Raw genomic sequence first — 14,353 nt, 5'->3', positions numbered from 1 at the left:
ACTTTTAGGAAATGGTAAAAAACTATCAAAATTGATAAATATTACAGATTACAACATATGAAGGATTTAGGAAATTGTAAAAACTGTCAAAATTGACTTGTAGATCTGAATGAGAATATGGTACAATGAACAATAACTTGGGTGAGTGCACACTAAAAAATTAGGAAATGGTAAAAACTATAAACATTGATAAATATTACGAATTACAGAAATGAAAGATTTAGGAAATGGTAAAAACTGTCAAAATTGACAATGGCTATGTAGATCTGAATGACAAAATGGTCCAATGAACAATAATTTAGGTGAGTACATACTATATTCATAGTATGAAATCTTTAAAAAATCCGATGTCTATTTGAATTCTAATCGATTTAGGTTATTCATAGTATAAAAAACGTTAATTCATTTTCATTTTGAATTGTAATTAGATTTAATCGAAGTCAATAATCAATGCTTCTTTTTTTTTCTCGTTCATCGCGCTTGATTTTGTTATGAAAGTACACACAAATACAGCGATGCGAATACACGCACAGTCAAATACACATACAACAACTTGAAGTAGAAGTGGCGTGTAATTAATTCAGAGCAGTGCAAAAAAAAAGGGGTGATCCACCCCCTCGTGCCTCCTCCTGCCATTCTGTAGTGGCTGTTGTTTTCCTCCTATATAAATACATTTTTTTATTCATCCTTGCTGCACGTATCCCAGCCGCCCCCGACCAAAACTGGAACACGTTCGTTAAAAAACTATGCATGTATGCTTAACACATACGGATCACAAAAAAAAAATTAATTAAAGTTTATATTTGTTGTGCTTGCATTAGTGGCGGTTGGGACGTTAAAGGAAAAAAAGTGTTTTCAAATATTTTAATTAGTTAACATTCCACGCACGAAACCGCGCACCTTTATTTTTTCTTAATTATATGTAAATTAATATAAAACTTAATAAGCTGACGAATACGCATATTTTTAAATTGTATATTTTGTAATTTCATAATTTTGTTTTAATTATATTACATATGATGTAAAAAAAATAATTAGTTTTAATCATTATACAATTAATCAAAGCAAATAGAAAAGTTTTACATTTTGAATAATAAAATTATTAATTATTGCTAAAATACAAAAACAAATATTAATTACTGAAAAGCAGTCTTATTTTTGTAAAATTAAGAAATTTTAGGTCAATTTAAATATTTTAGTATTAAATTTTGATTTGGTTATTTCCAAAATTGTATTTTATATATCAAATTTATCTATTATGCAAAAAAAAACTGATTAATGTTGTTAATTATTAACTCAATGGGTCAAAATGACCCGTTTATTAAATATTTCAAAAATGAAACAAATTATTGATTATTACAATAAATACATATTAATTCATATAATTTAATGAATTTAGCATTATTTAAAACTGATTTTATTGCTTAAAACGCATTTTATTTTGAGCAGGTAGAACTAATTAGTTTGTTGCATGTGTCACTAAACGTTGCTGTTGTTCATGGCGCTTGAACAAACCAAAGGTATTCCACTTTGACATACAAATATTGATGATATTTCAATAGACGGGTCATTTTGACCCGAAATAACTAAAATAAGTATCTGTCGACGCGACTGCTTTGCTTCTACTGGAAGGTGCACTAAAAAATAATGAAAACAAGTGGATTATTCTGACCCATTCGTGGTACTTATTAGTTAAAATGACATACAAATCTGTTATTATTTTAATAAACTAAATATTTATGGTATATCTTTCATTGAATACCATCTGGATTTTATTGCTTTAATCCATAAGCTTACTGAAGTATGTAGTTTGATTACAAACAAACAAAAAAATAACTAACGAAAGTTAAACTAAACTCTCGTTATTGACCATTTTTCTGGACAATTCGGTTTTCGGAATAAATCACAAAAAAAATGTATAACGCAGAGAATTGTGATGCCCAGGGCGTGGTGCGTTCCACGTAACGATCGCGATTCGTTTCGCAATTATAATAAATCGCCATGGGTGGTCCAAAGGGAAAAGGGTTGTTCGAGGGTGGTCGGGGGGATTGCACAGAGTGTAAGCGAATAATTGAAAACGTTTACAAATATAAAACCTTCGGTCGCGTCATCGAGTTATTTATCACTTAATATCGGGCATTCAGCAACAGTATGATGCCATCAGGTGAACAACACACTGGTTTCATATTTGCAAATTGTAATTTAATTACCAGTTCATACATGTACGAGATACAGCCGACTCGCATACAAAAAAGAATAAATAAACTGGAAAATGCATTTTTTTTTTGTATTATGTAAACCATTCAAAAAAGGAAAAAAAATATATAATTCCGCATTATACAATTAAAATCCCATACATAAATTATGCAATGTCGAGGATTTAAAATTCGGTCGTTTGGAGAGAAATTTATAACTCTTTGCATCGTCGCCGCCCCCGGTTACCATAATTCCGTGGATGCTCGAATTGTTTACCAGTATAATATTTAATTTATTGTATTTATTTTAAACAAATATTTCAACATCATTAAATTACAGTTTGCATTATGCAAATTTATTACATTTCTCTTTTTGAATAATAAATAAACACATTTGTTGAAATCCGGAACAAACTAATCAAAATGATGAAAATTTATTTTTCAATGGAAGAAACAAGCAATGCAACCGCGAATCTGGCAAGCGGCTCTTTTGATGAGAAATTGCGGCTCTCAGCTATAATGTCTATATGTAAAAATAGCGATCGTTATGCTACATGCGGCTCCCTTTTGATGTATAAAGCAATGCAAACTGCGGCTCCGGAGTAGTTTGCGGCTCTTTTGATGAAAAATTGCGGCTCTCGACTTTAATATTGATAAACAATTTCATAATTAAAAATAGAAATCGTAATACTAATGCGGCTCCTTACACTATTAATATCTGAAAAATGGCTCTTTGCTACCAAAAGGTTACTGCTTTAATCCCTGCAAACCTTACTTAACCCTTTAACGCCCAAATTGTTTTTTTTGTATTTTAAACATACAAAAATCTTTACATATGTTTATTAACATAAATAACAAAAAAATCAACAAAAGGATACACATTTATCTCACTAACGGTTTACAACCGAAACCTTCAGGAATATAGAAACATACCTCAAAGGGTTAACATTTTATTGTTTTGATTAACTTAATGGTTAAAGGTCTTTAATAACGTATTTTTAATAAATCTCAGATCATGCCATTAGCTAATGTAAAATATATCTGAATTTGAGTTTCAGCGTTGGGCATGTATAGAGCAATATGTAAGATGATGAACGTGTACGCTGCGCTTTTCCATCTCTGATGAATGCAGGCTGCATTCTGGAAGACTGTGTATTAAATAATGTAGGTATGACCTGATTTAGCGAAACGTACTTACGAGATGAAAGTGACTTGAAATTTTAAACTCAACATGAAGAAAATAAATAAATAGAGAGCTGGAAAAATGCTCAGTATAAGGAATGCTCGAAGAGATCGTAGTGTAAGCAAAAGAGGCAACGGAATAATAAATTGCCATCCATATTTGAAACGAAAAAGGATACTAAATAATTGTTTTTCTTGACTCTCGGGCATCCTTTTTTTATGCATATTTTTTTTTTATAAAGAAGTCCTTTTTTATTTTTGCTGCATTTAGGTCATAATATTTATTGAACCCAAAAACAATCTGGATATTTTCTTTGCAAATAATACAAAATTAATGATTTCCAAGTGAATTCATCTTGAATCAAGAATATAATCGAGTTCATTTTTATCTAAGATAATCGAAAACTTATGAAATTTTATTAGAAAGGACGAAAGTTGTAAATCTCAGTAATATTTTTGTTACATAACCGATTTTTCAAAGTAAATTTTTATAATCAAAGAGTCACAATTTCTTTTTTTTACTTTTAAGAATTAACTGTAATCAATTTATTAATCAAAATTAATTCATTTTCACTATTATTTATCTTTGAAAATCTATTCAGTTACTTATATTAATATTACATAACTGCTGACAATATAATTCAATATAATCGCATATTGATTCCGCATAAAACGATTAAATTCGTCTACTAAACCAACTGATTTACTTAGAGCAAATTGGTTGTGCGTTTGCTCACACAACAAGTAAACAGTATAGTGCAGTAATTTCCCTAATTAGATCCTAACCATATTGACACAAGAAAATTTAAAACTGATAATCTGAAGCTACAAACTGAATTGAATATCTTAACAGTAAAATATATTATCTTAATTTTAATAGTCTATTGAAACATAACTCTCTATTACTCGCCCGACATTTAGTAAAATAAAACGCGTGGCGTCTGAAAATTCCGTTAAATATAACGTTAGTAATTAATTTAATACTCGCGTGGCGTCTGATACACTAAGAGCTTTACAAATCGTCAGTCTGTATGAAAAAGTACAACCACCTTTCCAGTTTTAAAAGTTATGATTGGTTTGTACCTACTGGTGACTCACAGACGCCGCGCGAGTAACGGTTTAATTACAAAATTTAAGAACAAATATTTATTATATAATGTTATTTACTGTTTCAAAAGGCAATTGTATTATTATAATTAATTGTATTATCTTAAAAAATTAAATATTAACCCTTTAAAATTAAAACTAATAAAATAAATAAACTTTATTTCATTGAAATTTACCAACTATAGAAAATAACATCTATTATTTTACGTAAATATCCGTTATAATTTATATGAATTAAATGCAATTTAATAATAAAGTTTATTTATATTTATTTACGATTCATTAATTAATGTAATTTATATTTTGCTGCAATTAATAAAATAAACTTTCTCTCGATAATCAAAATTATAATATCATATATTATTTAGTTTATAATATTATGCGAATTAATTAAAATATTTGAAAATGTTAAATTTGTAAAGCAAACTTTGGATTAATTTGAATGTATTATATTAGTGTTTAATTTTTTATTGGATATTATGACTTAATCTTTAGTTATATGTATATATGTTGCGTGTTAGATGGTGTCTCTTTGAATTGATCATCAATCATCAAGTCTTTGAGACTTGTGTATTGTAACTATGTGTATTGTATTAAGCCTTGTTACCATAGCAAATTAGTCCAATTCTACTGGAATGTCATACTATTTGTGCTAAGGATTCCGGTCACCCAATATAATAATCAAGTTCTGGTAAGCTTTTTAATTAAAATGTTAATATTTATGTAATTTCTATATTTTATCTATAATTTTGCCCTTTGGTTACAATTGGTGACTAATAAATATGTAAATAAAAATCAAATCATATAATTTTATTGAAACTAATTCAATAACCAATAAAAGTTTTATTAACAATTTAAATATTTACTAACATTTAACTGACAACCTATAATTTTTTTATATAGAATGTTAACATTTATAAACTTTTAATATAATTTTAAAACAATTTTTAGAGAAATGTGATAGTTTATTGTTAAAACGAAATATGACTGTGCATTATTGTTGTTTTTGGTATAAAAATTGTAAGTGCAGCAATAAAAGAATTTTTAGAAATATTTAAAACAAATTATTAAAACTCGGATATAGCGAGGCTATAAAAATTTTATGGGCTATAAAATCACGTTCCGAAGTATAAAACTCTCCGAAAGATTTATTCCTCCGAGTCATACTTCTGGCCATTTATAATCATCATTTTGCGCTTTTGTTTTTATGGTCGAGCATTTTGTTCTACCTGTAGTCAATAACATGTTATAAACATTAATTTCGATTCAAAATCGTTTTCATAACTTCCTGAATAAAAATATTATAAAATTGTGGATTCCCTGGTATATAGTATTAAAGCATAGCATTTTTGTTACATAATTATATTATTAGTAGAAGTGTTAAAGAAATTAATGTCAATTCGAAAAAGTTTTCATAATTTTCTGAGCAAAAATGTGGATGCGCCGGGTATTTAGTTATATAGATTAGATAATTATATTACTATTTATATCAAAAATTAAAAATAATTAATATCGGTTCAAAACTTATAAATATTTGACTAAATTAATACCAATGTAATAAAACTGAACTTCTTGTAAAAAGGACCATTAAATGAAAGGGTGGATGCGCGGAATATTTGTTTAATACTATATGTTTAATTACCTTGATAAAATTCAAGTGGTTTTAGCAAAGCCAATTGTAAGAGAAGAAAGTTTTAAGGATTAATTTCTATTCAACTCTTTTTTGGTCATAAGTTCCTGAAAAACTACATTAAATGTGGATGCGAAAATATCATTAGGAACATTGAGTTCGTAGATATATTTCCAACACCTGCGTGAATATCTGCGATAAAAGCATATGCATTTAAGTGAACACCTGTGTGAACACCTGTATTTTAATTCAACACCTGTGTTTTGTTTGAACACCTGCATGAACACCTGCATTTAAATTGAACATCTGCGACAAGAAACACCTGCGCCTTTATTGAACTCATACGTGAACACATGCGTTTTTATTGAACACCTGTGTTTTATTTGAACACCTGCGTTTGAACATCTGTGTTTTAATTGAACATCTGCGTATTAATTCAACATCTATGACAAGAAACACCTGCGCTTTAATTGAACTTATGCTTGAACACCTGCATGAACACCTGCACTTTAATTGAACTCATGCGTGAACACCTGCATGAATACCTGTGATAAGAAACACCTGCGTTTAGTTAAATATACAAACATTTTTATTTTGTCTAATATAATATTTTATGAATATAAAATTGTATCGTTTTTCCATAAAATTTGATTAATTATTTTTATATATTTTACATGAAAAGTAAAAAATTCGTCATTTAATTTATAAATTGATTATTGATATTTTATGTTACAAAAAAAATGTCTGTGTATGAAACATTCAGAGAAAACAATATTTCAATTTTCTTTCATAAAATTTGATTAATTTGATCAACGTGGTTACGAAATATATGAATCAATTATGCAGAGGTTAAAGAACATTTCTCGGTCCAACCGTATCTAGTAATAAAGTAAGTTTTAATTAGTTCAGACGTCTGGCATAATTAATGCTGCCGGTGAAATTCCATCACCTTTGCGCTACACACAAAACCGCCGGCATTAAAACAACCGCAACGTAACGTCCCGTATTACATCACCCTATTGACTGATGAATTCATATAATATTGAATTACGGAAACACGAACCATATACAACTATGTTAATTGAAAATAATAATTATATATGTAAATCAACGAATTTATAATAATACATACACTATTCCAAGAATAAATTAAACACTTATTTAATAAAATAATTACAAAAAAATACATTTTTAAAATATTTTTTTTTTCTTTATCCCAAATATAATTTTTAACTACCAAATTTATGTTTTTCTTTTTATCTGCAAAACATGTTTATGTATATCTGTCATATGCTGGCAATGATTTACTAATTGCCAGTAGTTTTGATAATGTAACATAATATAACAAATTACATAGAGATTTCACTTGTAAAACATAGAACTATATTTATAATATTATATTAAAAAAAAATATTTTAAACTACATTTTGTCGCAGTCCCTTCGGTCATACCTCGAGCCTCCGGGATTGCGTAACACTCAAGCAGCTTTGTTTTAAAAGTTTTCAGTTTTGCTTCCTTCTTTTTTTGATTTCATCCGGTAGTTGATTATATTCCCAAGTTCCTTGTACAGGAATTCTTTTATTTAGCCATGCGACTGTAGTCGTTTTATGCTTGCATGTCATTTTTCCCTCCGGTCTTGTGAGTATATGTCTTTGTACATTCGTTAGATAATGTTGCTTTATAAATTTTTGCAGCTGTATTAATATATTTCTTTGGCTTTTCATTCTATTTTAAACATAGTTTTTCTTTATTTATTTTCATTTAAAATTTATTTGTATTAAAAATATACTTTTTATATACTAAAATCTTAAAATTATTATAAAAGGCATTTTTTTCCTATTTATAAACCACAGTTTAACATTGATATACAATCTAATATACACTGATTTTATTAGTGACCTATCTTCAGTTCTGTCACTGTTTTTTTGAGAATCCCACTTTGTGGGAAGTGTATTGTGGTTTCTTGGAGGGCCATATGAAGAAACTCGTGGGCCCTGGACTGGCACTAAGTTTTATTAATTGAGGGCCTCATTTTTTATACTTGGGCATTGTAGTTCCGACACTGAAATTTGTATATATGCAGATTATAACAGTTAATTTATATTTTGGTACTTAAATTTATTTGAAAGTGTTAAGTGTTAAAATCATTAAAAAAATGTATTTTATGTTTTTGATTTACATAAAAAAAAATTATAAATTTATTTAGAAAAGTACAAGATATTATATATTAAACTTATTAACTAATATTATAAATAATCATGTTTCGGATCGAAATTTTAATAATAACTCGATTAGTCCGGTTTTGATTATTATGATAATATATTAACTTTATCCTCATTTACTTAACAACTCTTTACAAACAAATTATAAAAATGTGTTACATAAAAAAAGGCTCCGTAACAAAATCGCGCAGGACAAAATCGCGCCGACAAAACAACCACGTCAAATGCACTAGAATTTATACGTATTTTTAAAATCAAACTGTCTGAACCTAAAGCAGTAGAGCTGTGGTCCCACCAAAGTCTTTCTAAAACCATATGCCAAAGGTTAAACTCTAGATATATCCATTTCCCTTAACCCTGTGAGGCGTGGGCCCCACATTAGGAAACACTGCACTAGAGTGAATATCATTCATACATTTGACGTGGTTGTTTTAGTATGCGATTTTGTCCTGCGCGCTCTTGTCGGGTTACTAATAACTCGATTAGTCCGGTTTTGATTATTATGGTTATATATTAACTTTATCATCATTTACTTAACAACTATTTACAAAGAAATTATAAAAATGTGTTACATAAAAAAAGGGCCGTAAAAAAAATCGCGCAGGACAAAAACGCGTCGACAAAACAACCACGTTAAATGCACGAGAATTTGTTAGTATTTTTAGAATCAAACTCCCTGAACCTAAAGCACTAGAGCTGTGGTCCCTCCAAAGTCTTTCTAAAATACTTATGGTCCCTATGTACCATAGGTCATAGGTTAAACTCTAGATGTATCCATTTCCCCTAACCTTGTGAGGCGTGGGCCCCACTTTAGAAAACACTGCACTAGAGTGAATATCGTTCATACATTGACGTGGTTGTTTTACTATTGTGTCCTGCGCGCTCTTGTCGGGTTACCAAAATAAATAAATAAATAATGGAACTACGTGTGTATTGGAGTGAATAAAGGTGCACGTAACCATGTCGAAATTGGGTACGAATCTTCAGCTTGAACGAACTGCACTAGCTCGGGTCATTTTCCATCCGCGAAGTGTAAATGAAAATTGAAATGATTTTTAATAAAAAAAAAAACAACAAATAATTGGAATGAAATCAAAATAGTGGAATAGAAATTTTCGTTCTGAATATGCGACCTCGTGCCGTGTGCGTAAAACTATTGCATTTTTGTTTTGTTTTATTCAGTGTGTGCGTGTGTTTGTGTTATTGTTGCTGCGTGTGTAAGTTCGTGTCTGTTTGTTTTACGCTGTTACTGCAATTACAAATTGCAATTATTAATAACAAAAAAAATATGAATGTGCACATAGCAAATAGGATCCGTCGGTTCGATGCAGAGGAGAGTATTAAATAATATTTATATATAACGAGATACCGGACCCCAGCGATATTACAATAATAGCAATAATAATAATAACTGCCCCCACTTGTATTTGCATATAGATATGAAAACAAAAAAATAGTAAATATTATTTCAAATATCTGTTTCTACCAAAAAAAAATATACAGTGTTACGTATATTTTTATGAATTATTATACTTTTTTATTTAATTTCCAGCTTTTTTTTAAATAATATAATTTGAAAACCAGTTTTTGAACATAGACTTATTAAAACATAGAAATTAATGAATCGCCTCTAGCATAAAATGGGAATATTGTTAACTTAAATCCAGTTTTGTTGATATTGAAATACAACGCAACCTCGCTTAACAAATACCTCGCATAACGAGTGACGATGAGAAGAGAAGTCCCGGATTGGGCGCCCGCTACATCATTTTTAAAACTTGTAATAATTTGGAACGGATTAAACTCGTTAAGCGACGTTTCACTGTATGTTTGTCTATTTTTGCGAATTTTATGGACAAAACAAGGACACAATTGACTAATAAATATATAGACGTTCTATGCTTTTTGAAATAATATTTTCTTAGGAGAAATAAGAAATATAATAATTGTTCGTAAGTCGCATTTGTTTGTAAGTCGGCGGAATTTAAAAAAATTAAAAATATACTTATTTTACCACACATTATCTTGGTTTTTACTTTTATATATGTTAAATTCCGTTATATATGTTAAAATTCGTACTGACTGCATAAATTTGAAAAAAATGATTAAAATAAACCAGATACTTACAAATACATTTCAATGTAGACATCACATTTATTTCATAAAAAACGACAAAAGAAACAAATGCAAAAATATTATATTTTATTAAAACAAATTATCAATTTTTATTTGGACAGTTAATTTTTTATCACAATTACATTATCCTTGTAATAAGTTAGAGCTTTTAGAATTTTGTTCGTAAGCCCGGAAGTTCGTAAGTCGGGGGATACCTGTAGTAATATGTTATAGGAATTCATTGCTATTTATTTTTCTCTTAGGTTTTCTGTGATATTTTATCATTTCTTTCAGTTATGTTTTGTGTTGGTAGATTTTATTTTAGTATATTATTAAAATTTGATAATTACTAACTAAATTGAAAATTCCAAAACCGGTTAAAAAAATGAAATTCCAAAATCGTTTTTTTTTAAAGTTGAATAATTGGTAGCACAAAGTAATCATATTCACACTTGATTTATGAAATTCATATACATATTTTTACTAATATTTTTTGTAAAGGTTGATGATTTTTGAGAATATTTTCTAAAGATTTAATAATTTTTATCTAAAGCATTTCAACTTTTGTGACTTTTGTGTTAAATATCATAATATTATTTTCTGATTATTCTGATTGTATTAACATCATGAATTTCATGCTATAAATCCATTTCTACCTATACGAAGTACAAAAATTCTATTAATAATAAAACCAATATTTTTCTAAAAAAAAGCCATCAAAATATTTAGTAAACAACCGATTTCATATAAAACAAAATGTAATACACTGTACATATATTAATTCTCTATTTTTTTTCTCTTTTCATCTTTAATATGTATTAGGCTGCGGTTGTACGTATTTATTTTGTACATACATATTCAGTTTAATTAATTTGCGATTGCTACGCCGTTCGCAATTCGATTTCAGAGGACATTGGTTACGCGTGCGTTCGCATTGATTGTGTTTCGTGGATGTAATATATTTGGAAATTTGGCAAATTTAATTAGTAGCGGAAATATTATTAACGCGACCATTTCGGTTTTATATTTTAATTGAGAACTACATTAATGTATCTCCTGCCGTATACGTTAATTAAATATTACAGAATTCAATTAAAAGCGTACATTTTTTTTTCCAAATTTATTTTCGCCTGTAACCACGCGTTCATTACGATTTTTTTGTAATAAATCGAGCTTAAATTAATTCTAGCAATGTATTCAATCAGTTTAATTATTTGTACATTTTTTACTGTGATTAAAAAAAATCAATCTTTCAAATTATACAATTATTTTTCAAAATTGAATTTTTCATGATTATTGTACTTATTTTTTTTTTTCACGAAAATTCTGTAAAAATTCAATTTAAGATGGTTAAGTAAATAAATAATAATGAAATAATTACAATATTTGATTATATAAGACAAATATCGTGTGGGTCAGTCTGATCCATCCGTGGTACTTATGGGTTAAAGTGGATAAGTAAATAACTAGAAATTTAAATTATTAAATCATATTTATACTAAACTAATGTTTACAGTATTGAGAATATTTCTAACAATTGCTATTTTTTATTAGTATTAGAGATTGAAGGAATATGGAATACTTTGATATATAGAGAATCTTCTACAAAAGGGTTTCATATTTGGAGTTCAAGCAGAAGGATCCCATTGAAATTGTGCAAAATTTGCAAAATTCGCTTATAAACACTTTTGTGTCAAACACCTTGCACTTGCTAACTACATGCAAAAAGGGATTTATATGCGGGACGTGCCTACTACTACTACTTCCGAGCCTTGTATTCCGTTATACTTCATTATGCCACATGAATATTGATAGTTCTCAAGTGTAAAATATTCATTGAGATTACAAAAAGTATCATCCATTAATTAGTTTCCTGCATTATATAAATATAATAATCATAGCATATTCATTATTATTATCTATTTTTTTTCTAATGTAATATAGTTATTTTAATATTATAATAAACGCGCTTTAATATTTTTCACATTCTAATTAGTGATATATTAAAAAAAATGTCATAATTAACAATCATTTTTAGTAAATATTCCAAGACTAAAATATTAATTGAGATTACAATTGTTTAACACTCCGTTACTCGCGCGGCGTCTGTGAATCGCCAGTGGGTACAAAACATTCCTAGCTTTTAAAACTGGAAAGGTAAAGCAATACGATTTGTAAAAGCACCATTTTATAGTAATGCGTTGAAGGATTAGCAGCAAAATCAGCCTATCAAACGCAAGCCGAGTACTGATTTTATAATATTTTACAAAACAATTTAATAGAGTTTATCAGACGCCACGCGAGTAACGAGTTAATAATTAAATGATAGATGATGTAAAAAAAATGTTTAATATTAATTTTCAGTGAATTTTCAACAGATTTAAGGACGTAAATCATGAATTAATTCGTTATTAACTGTGAAACATTTGATTGAATTATAATGATATATCGGAGGAAAATAAATTTCAGAAAATTCGACGGACATTAATTCCGGAATCGGTACGTGCGTCGCTCATCAATTTCATTGAATTTTAACCATGAAATAATGGCCGGTCTAAAAGGTTTACGTTAACATTAATATGTCAATATCAATTGTTACATAAATTTTCGCGTACTTTCGGCGCGCCGATAAATCGCTATATTTAATAATATGTAATTCAGTTAGGGACTTTCATTAAATTTGTATACATGAATTTAACTAAACGCGGACGCGCTGTTTCCGTGTGTGCACAATAGAAAATATGATTACTTTTATATGGAAAATATTGAATTGGATACATTGTTTTGCAACATTTTATAAAATTTGTTTGCTTCATTTCATTTCAAGCTAGATGTAAGTCTTATTGTATGACAAAACTTATTTACGAAGACATATTGTATCCAATATGGAATTATTTAAGACAATTCTGAGGTTCAACAAGGAAACTATATTGAAATACTTCAGCGAATTTCAATTGAAAACGCTGCGAATAATCATTGATCTACTACAACATGTTCCAAATTGATATACTTATTTCAAAACAAATTATCTTATACAAAATATCATTTTAAAAAAAATGTAATTTTTATTTAATAAGTTAATTTATGCCTCAATCTGAACAAATAACAAAATATGTTATAAATTACATGAAATACTAATTGTATTAAAATAAATGTAAATGGTTTTTGTGAGATAAGTATTAGTAGGTATTAGCCACGTTTTATCCTCAGGATAAGAAGAAAAAGCATATGGCTGAAGTATAAGATAACATTGGAATTTGCACGACAATACCGTTTCTGGTTGCATCGTCTTCATTGTCCAGTCTGCTCTTTTGTGCTGTTATCTTGTCGCTACTTCGAACTTCCATGTCTACTTGCATACGACAGGTTTCTCATTGACACAAGAAACTAACCAATAGGACGCCTTCATGTTGTTTTTAGCTTAGCTCTCTTGTTTGATAGTAAACAGCAGTTCAAAACTGATTCCATATTACAATATCAATATCATTAATAATATTATTACATATTATGTAATAAAAAAAAACAACAAACTTTTGGATATTATATTGAAATTTAGAGTTAAATATATTAGGATTGTTGCATTAATAATTTTAAATATTTTTTATATACCAAAAAAAAACTTTAAATATTATTTTCTATTAACATATTAAATTTTGTAACTTAAATTTATACATCTGATAAATATGTGTATTGTGTAGTTGTAGCATAATAAATTTAAATTTCATGTCAAATTAGGTAAGAAATCAGTTAGACTTAAAGTATGAAATTAATCTTGAAATTGATAAATTTGCTGTAGGAAATCTGTGGATGAAGCTCGCCGAAAGTTAACCTGATGATGGGAATGCGAAGCGTTAGTGTGTGATAGCATACATAATCTGGGTTCAAGATAATGTACCGAGCAA

The 14,353-nt window shown here is 28.3% G+C and overlaps 1 protein-coding gene across 1 annotated transcript in view; it reads right to left on the bottom strand.

Moving 5' to 3' along the window:
- The window catches only part of LOC108558152, a 122,406-nt gene that overhangs the window by 23,569 nt on the left and 84,484 nt on the right, over positions 1 to 14,353 (bottom strand). The gene's annotated exons all lie outside the window — the stretch shown is intronic.

The sequence above is a fragment of the Nicrophorus vespilloides genome, unplaced genomic scaffold (assembly GCF_001412225.1).
Source record: "Nicrophorus vespilloides isolate i.1.1-1 unplaced genomic scaffold, Nicve_v1.0, whole genome shotgun sequence".
In the NCBI taxonomy this organism is placed as follows: Eukaryota; Metazoa; Arthropoda; class Insecta; order Coleoptera; family Silphidae; genus Nicrophorus; species Nicrophorus vespilloides.
This window is presented reverse-complemented; position numbering and strand designations above follow the sequence as displayed.